Raw genomic sequence first — 7,645 nt, forward strand, 5'->3', positions numbered from 1 at the left:
GCATTGAAACACCCCACCTCAGAGTAAAATAATAATTAATAATTGGCAGTGCTAATCACTCTTTACTTGCAGTATTTAGGACTGAATTGCGAAGGGCACAGCTCACGATATCGGGCTGAAAGCATACAAAGGCGCCTCTGGCTGCCGCTATACAGTCCATGTTTGATGTCGGAGCACAGCACCACAGCTAGATGTTAATGGAGTCAGGGTGGCTTAGTGGAGACATGAAGCATGGAGACAAGAGCTGGATAAAAAAAAAAAAACGGTGGGAATTTTGTTTATAGCCTTTAAAAAAGCATTTGACTCGATATGCCATAAAACAATGGCTTTCAAATTGCAAGCAAGTGGGATATCGGGAAACCTTTATAACTTAATTGTTGCCTATTTATCCGGGAGGAAACAATATGTGGAGATAAAGGGTCAGAGATCAACTGAAGCTGAAGTTAGGTTTGGTGTTCCCCAAGGCTCGATACTGGGCCCTAGGCTATTTAGTATATATGTCAATGACTTGCCTGAGGTTCCTAGCAGTGGAAATTTGGAAATGGCTCGCTAACAGGGCTACCATCTTCATGGAAACCTTTTAGTTATTTATATAAGTTAAAGCTTCTGTGTCTACCCCATAAAATTTTTTCTGGGGTTTGTCTTGAGAAAATTAGTTCTATAATCAAGAAAAGTCATATTTTCGGAAATATGAGAGACAATTTAAAACTTACTATGGAGAGTCCCAACACGAATACTGGAAGGCAGTCATTTAGACACAGGTCAGCAATAACTTGGAACAACATTCCTCAATGGGTTAAAAATATTGAGGATTATCATAAATTTGAGTGTAAACTTCGTTCTCTCTCTGTTGCTGTGGGGAACAAAGATTCGAGTAATTTTAAATATTTTTAGTAGTTTTAGGTTATATATTGAGGACTTTTAACTCGAATGTATTTTAATTAGTTAGATTTATGTTTATTGCTGGTCCACATCAGCTTTATGCTGCCATAATTTGACCTGCGTTAACAAATAAGGGATGTATGTATGTATGTGTTATCTATCGAGCCTCCCACCACTACTAGCCGGGGTTCAACTCTGGCCCCGGCTTGCATGTGGGTTGAGTTTCAGTCGATCTCAACCTGACTCGACGGTTTTTCTTCGGGTACTCTGGTTTTGCTCCCTCATCAAAATCGACTCACATATGACCTACATGTACTCCCCGGCTAAGCACAGAGGTTCCTTTGCCATCAAACAAGGTCGATCCTGCCAGTATCTGAATCCTTGTTGCGCCAGTCTGCACCCCCAGTTCCTGTGGTGCGTGAGGAACATTTGCAAAGAAGAGCTGACCCGTAAGCGTATTATGGCCGCTGGTGCCTGGGCAATTCAGCAAACCTGATGATCAGCGAAAAGTGGAGCTTTAGAGAGGTGTTGAAAGAGGTGACCCCTCGTTCTTTCCTTGTGCAAACGCAACACAAATTGGTTTAACACAACCGAACCCACCTAAGACCTGCTGCAAGTTTGCCGTGACATGATCAGCAATCGCAGGGCTAGACACTAACTTTTGACACCAATTTTCACTCTGCAAAGTAGGTTTCAAATTTACTTTCTACCTCAAAATGTCACTTTCCAAAATGGATTACAGTTACTGTATTAAATTGCTTACTACAGAAATAAGAACCCTTTGATGTTATTGAGATGCCATGATTTCAGTGACTAAAGCCCGGTTTCATTACAAAGATTTAAGGCACGGCACCCCTAACTTTAGCACCCATGCCCAGATTTTCGGTACGAATATTTTCTGTTTACACAAAAATTTTTTCCTCGACAACTACAGGACAAGTTTTTGGATAGGCACTCCCTAATCAAGAAACAGCACCCCTAAAATCCAAGCAACTCGATGCTGGTGTCAGCAGCAAAACTAGTCTTCACCCACGCTACTCGTGTATGCCAGGCGTTTCAAAGATGGCAGATGTTAACAAAGTTTGTGGCATACTGTGGTACTACTTTACTAAGAGATGGTGCAACAAGTCTAATGGAAGTGTCATCAGAAAAAAACCTAACTCCTATTCTTCTCATTATGCTATTAAGAAACGTCAGAGCTTGTTTCTCATCCAGGCAATTTTGGCGGCAACAAACAAACCTTGATCGAAGATTGTTTGGCAGTACCCAAGATCTAACACCTGGTTTGAGATCGTAAAAAAAATATTACACCGAGGAACTTTGGTACCAAAATTTCCGAGTTTGTAAGGAAACGTTTACGTTCATTTAAAATGAAAGTTGTGGTCAAATATCTCATCAGGATACCTCTATGCGAGAGGCTATTTCTACAGAAATCCAATTAGCTTTAACCCTATGCCACTTGGCCTCAAGGGCAGAATTTAGAATTGCACATCTTTTCGATGTTTCAACTTCTTTTGTGTGCATCTGCATCAAAGAGGTTTCCAAGGCTGTAAACCAGAAACTGTCAGGAACAATAAACTTTCCCAGGATGATGACCTAGTACAAGTTATGGTCGGTTATGAAGAAAAATGGGGGATACCAATGTGTGCCGGAGCCCTTGATGGCACACATACATGTATTCCTATTCTTGCACCTGAAGAAAGTCACACTGATTACATTAATGGAATGGGATACCATAGCATCATAATGCAAGCAGTCATCGATTGTAATTATTCAGAGATGTGGTGATTGGATGGCCAGGGAGAGTACACAATGCTCGGGTATTGTCCAGTTCATCCCTTTACAAGAAGGGTATGGAAAACAAACTTTTTCCAGGGATTAAGGCAAAGCAAATTCATGATCAGGACATCTTTCCTTTTCTAGTTGGCGATCTTGCGTACCCTTTACTATCTTGGCTGATGAAATCTTACCCCGAGAACAGCAAAACACCTATGATTGAACGTGTCTTTAATTATTCTCTGAGACGTGCAAGGATGACTGTTGAAGACACATTTGGGCGATGGAAGGGCAGGTTCTCTCGCTTTTCAAAACGTGTAGATATGCCAGTTGGCTCTCTAATTCACCTCACAAAAGCATCCTGCATCCTGCAGATCTAGAGTGGAAAGAAACAAATTCCTCTTTCCAAGAACCCACTGTAAGCACAGACCAGAGCATAGAGAGAAGACATTCTGAGGACATCCGAAGCACCTTGACAGAATATATTTTAGCCCACCAAGCATGTTAAAATTTTTGCACTAGTTAAAGTAGAAATGTCCTTTCTACCACTCTCATTTAAACTCAAGCCTGTGAGCTTCTTCACAAGATTATGAGAGTGATTTGGAAAATTTCCAAGAGTGTGGATTGTAAAAGCTTGAATACCCAGCAATCAACTACATTGTACCTTTCTACTCAATTTTTTTTATAATGCAGAGAAACACAGTCATTAAACGTTGCGGCAGTTAAGATCAACCGGTGATTAAAGCAGCAGTTTTTGTCTTAAGTCTAAATCTAAAGTCAACTCAACTCAACTCAACTTTAAAATAAAAGTTGGGATAGTTTGCCCCGCAAATAGCTGAGAAGTTAGTCAAGGCGGAGCAAAACAAATACACGAGCAACTTAAATAAGTACCTTAAAGAAACAATAATTTAATCCTTAAATTAAACAAATTAAAAACAAGTCTTGCAGATTACAAAATTAAATAAATAAAAGTGTATCTATGTACCTACTTTTTGGATAATCATGGGGATTTGAATATAGTCATCCTCCTTTTCTAAAATATCAAATAGCAATTTGCAAAGAACTCGTTTGAAGGTTCTTTTAGGAAGATCCGTTATATAGCGTGGTATCTTATTCCACAGTTTTACGCCAAGTCAAGAGAAGGAATTGTTTTGTATTTCCAATATAGAACTTTTAACAAAGAATTTTCCAGATGTAGACGATCGTGTATTGTATGAGTGAATATTAGACGTTTTCTGAAATAAATTTAACATGTTTGTTGGAGCTTTACCATTATTGATATCATACATTAAAGTTGATACCGATTCATAATAAAGAAAAGTTATTGGTAGCACGTTTGCTTCAAGAAATAAAGGAATTGCATGTTCATGCCAGTTTGTGAAGTACAATAAGCGAAGAGCCCTTTTCTGAAGAATTAAAATTTTATTAAGAAGAGTCTTGCATGCCTGGCCCCAGGCAGCCAGACCGTAGGTTAGATAAGGAGAAGGAGTCTATTGAGAAGTATCTGATGATTAACCATGTCGAAAGCAGAGCTCAGGTCCAGCAAAACGAGGATGACGTCATTGTTGTTGTCTAACGCCAAGCTGATGTCATTATGGACACGGAGTAATGCTGTTTCTGTACTGTGGTTAGGCCTGTAGGCAGACTGCAATCGAGCAAAGAGTCCATTAACTTGCAAATACTGATGTAGCTGATTAGATATAACATGTTCTTTTGTTTTCGATAAGAAGGACAAGTTTGTAATGGGAAGAGAAGCTCAGGATCAAGATCTTTCTTTTTCATGGTAGGGGTGATCAGGCCATGCTTAAATTGCCGCTAATCTTTCTCTTATTGCCATTTGCACAGTTTAGACAACTTTTGGTGCAGTACACTACATCATCTCTTTCAGCTACCAGTATTTACTAGTAACAAAAGCACTATAATGGCTACGAAACAAAAATGGCACTGTCATACATTCATATGATCTTATAAATAATCAAGAGAATGCTGAAATTCAACTAGAATTCTGAGATGAATCATCAGTAGATAAGGTGTTCAATGAACAAGTACCCTCAGACCTCGGTGCAAATTCCCAAACTACTGGAAATCACAGTCCATCACCAATAACAATGTATAAACAGCCAAGAAGAATGTCTGATGACCAATTACGTCAATCAGTTAGATCATTAAATAATTAAAAATGCAACGCAAAGCTTACAACAGGGTGCTTTCATGGACTAGAAATAAAATGAAAACCTCAATAGCTTGAAGTCACAAAATGTTGAACCTGTTTATTTGTTTATAACTGCATGGAGGTGGTGGTGCTGAGAAAAGCCATTTGATTAAAACAATTTACCACACTGTAGTAAACCCTACATGTATAGACATGCTCCAATGAATCCTGAGAATCCAACAGTGTTACTAGCAGCATCTACTGGAGTAGCAGTAATAAACATTGATGGTACACACAGCATTAGCAATACCTAAAATACAGGTGATGATGTGGAGGAAAATCCAGGTTCTACAATATTTGATATCATTGATCCAACAACCACTGTGTCCGCTGACTCTAGTTAAGGAAATGAAGCAATCTTTGGTGTGACTGCTGGTAAGCAATGTGTAGCAATGTCACTTACTGCTATTACATGTACAACAAATACAAGATATTAGTTCGTGGACTAATTCTACTTTGAACAATATTTTGGTTATTGGAAATACCGGTAATCTATATCGTGCTAAAAGATGTTCTGTGCAAACAAATGACTATTTGTTTTTCACTGATGTTCCACGCATGGTTTTCAACATTTGTTGTGTATTCATTACAACACAGTGAGTCATTCACTGGAAATTTGTTCATGACATCAAACATTGGTCGATATATGTCTCTTAGAAATTCACTTCTAGAAGTAATTTTAAACTCTTAACGGGATTACAATAATTGTCGTTTGGGATGTAGCACATCATTCGCGTAAACCAAAACATCACCTCATTACACGACTTGTAATGTCCAACAACTTGTTTTAATGTTGGCAAGTAAAACATCATAAGCATCGTATTCCAAAATCGCCCTCGTACACATGAAAATGCATCCTTGGCTTTCACAAAATTGTTGTGAGAGCCGATCCTTGACCGGTATTGTTTGATTGTTGTTAGACAACAGTAAGAGTACGAAATACTATTCTTTGAGAGTGCAAGACTCTTATTCAATGCAAGTATTTTTCAGAGTACAATACATGTAACTCTTTCAGTTTGAGGGGTAACCCACACCGATAGTTCAAGCCGATACATACTGGCTTGTGAGAGACTTGTGAGATATGTGGTGCAACTCGCACCGGATTCGAGTCTCCTTTCGAAATGAAAGAATGAAAACCAATCAGAAACAGCACGACAGAGCAATTTCGAAACAGAAATAACTTGAACAATTACAGCTAATTTGTGACGGAAAACTCTTCAAAATTTTCCCAAAACAGGGAAAACGACCACAGATTTAAATACACAACAACAACACCACGCTGGAAGCAATGGCCGACACTTGAACACCATGACTCACAATTACTAGTACCCAGTCTCATGCCAGACGATTTATACTCTCGGAGACCTGTCACGTGTCATCTCGTCCCCAAAGTGACAAACCCACTGACAATCAAGATCTGCCTCTGACTTAGGGGTCTGTAAGCATGAGCATAAGACCCCAAAAATTGGGGGGTCACTGATTTCGTTTTTGAGATGGATGCATTTAAAGACAAAACATGGGCTGTTTTTAGATGTTGCCATGGTAACCCATTACGTCACATCAATGAGTGCATCTTCTTAAGCATCTACACAACAAAAAGTGAAAACATTTGTTGGATTCAATCCTTTCAAACAGTACAGTTTGTTGATAGTGTTAAAACTGGTTTGAGCCTCCTTGTCCTAAAGGAGGTGACTTCACAGGGACTTCACACCTTTATATGCAGTACAGTCCTAAGCCAAGTTGGCAGTCAGGGTTAACATTACATGTATGTAGTCATAAAGTAAACGTACATAGTCAATATGACTATTCAAATTTCCCGAAAGAGCCTTGTCATTTGTCAGTGGTAAGGATTGTATCCATCCTGTAAAGTTTGTAAATTCATCTGTACTCTGACTTACATGTATAAAAGTAAAGAAGGAACCTTGAATTGAAAATTCACGTAATTGACTCCACAACATTGTAAAATTGCTTGGTAATCTTGGTAGTAAACTGATGCGCCAAGTTGAGAACAGGTACACAATGTACAAGCATTTGAACCCAGAACTCTGAGTTTGCTCTGTACGTTTTCACATCATTCGAAAATCAACCCAAAAGTAGTCATGTTTCCACAAGTTCCTGTGAACACGGCAATGGTAAGAAATAAAGAATTTTAATTTATTGTCAGCCTTTCATGTAATTACCTTTTAAACAAATAATTGCTTTCCACTCGTTCGTTTAACAGTAAGAATTCCTTATGTTGGTTCTTTACCATTTACAAAAAAATTCCAGAAATTCTGGTGGAAATTTCCATCGGGTAAAACACTGTAAATACCGGTACTGCTGTTTATCTTTAGTGAGGATAAGAGTTTCAGAGACACTTTAAACATTAATTCCATATACTGTAACCATAGACTTAAGGAGGCTCCCTACAATAAAATTTAGCCTATACCATTACACTTTAGACGGCCACAGTTCTTATATGCAAGCACCTACAGCTTTGAAACTTTAACCACGTACTAGAGGAAGTTTGAAGTTTGTAAAAATTTAGTTGTGATGGCATTCTAGGTTACCAGGGCAACAAAACAGTGACGTCATGGTTTTTGATTAGCAGCAATTTTACGCTTTATTCGATCTAAACTTTTGAAATGATACGCAGGGTATTAATCCTGAGGTGTTTGTCTAACATTTGACGAAGTTTGAAGAAAATCGTAAAAGCCGATTTTTACGCCTAAAATACTCCATTTGCCGTTACTCTTACATTAACTTTCAAAAGAAGCGCTGTTTTTAATATATAGA

This window comes from Montipora capricornis, chromosome 10 (assembly GCF_036669925.1).
Source record: "Montipora capricornis isolate CH-2021 chromosome 10, ASM3666992v2, whole genome shotgun sequence".
NCBI classification, from domain to species: domain Eukaryota; kingdom Metazoa; phylum Cnidaria; class Anthozoa; order Scleractinia; family Acroporidae; genus Montipora; species Montipora capricornis.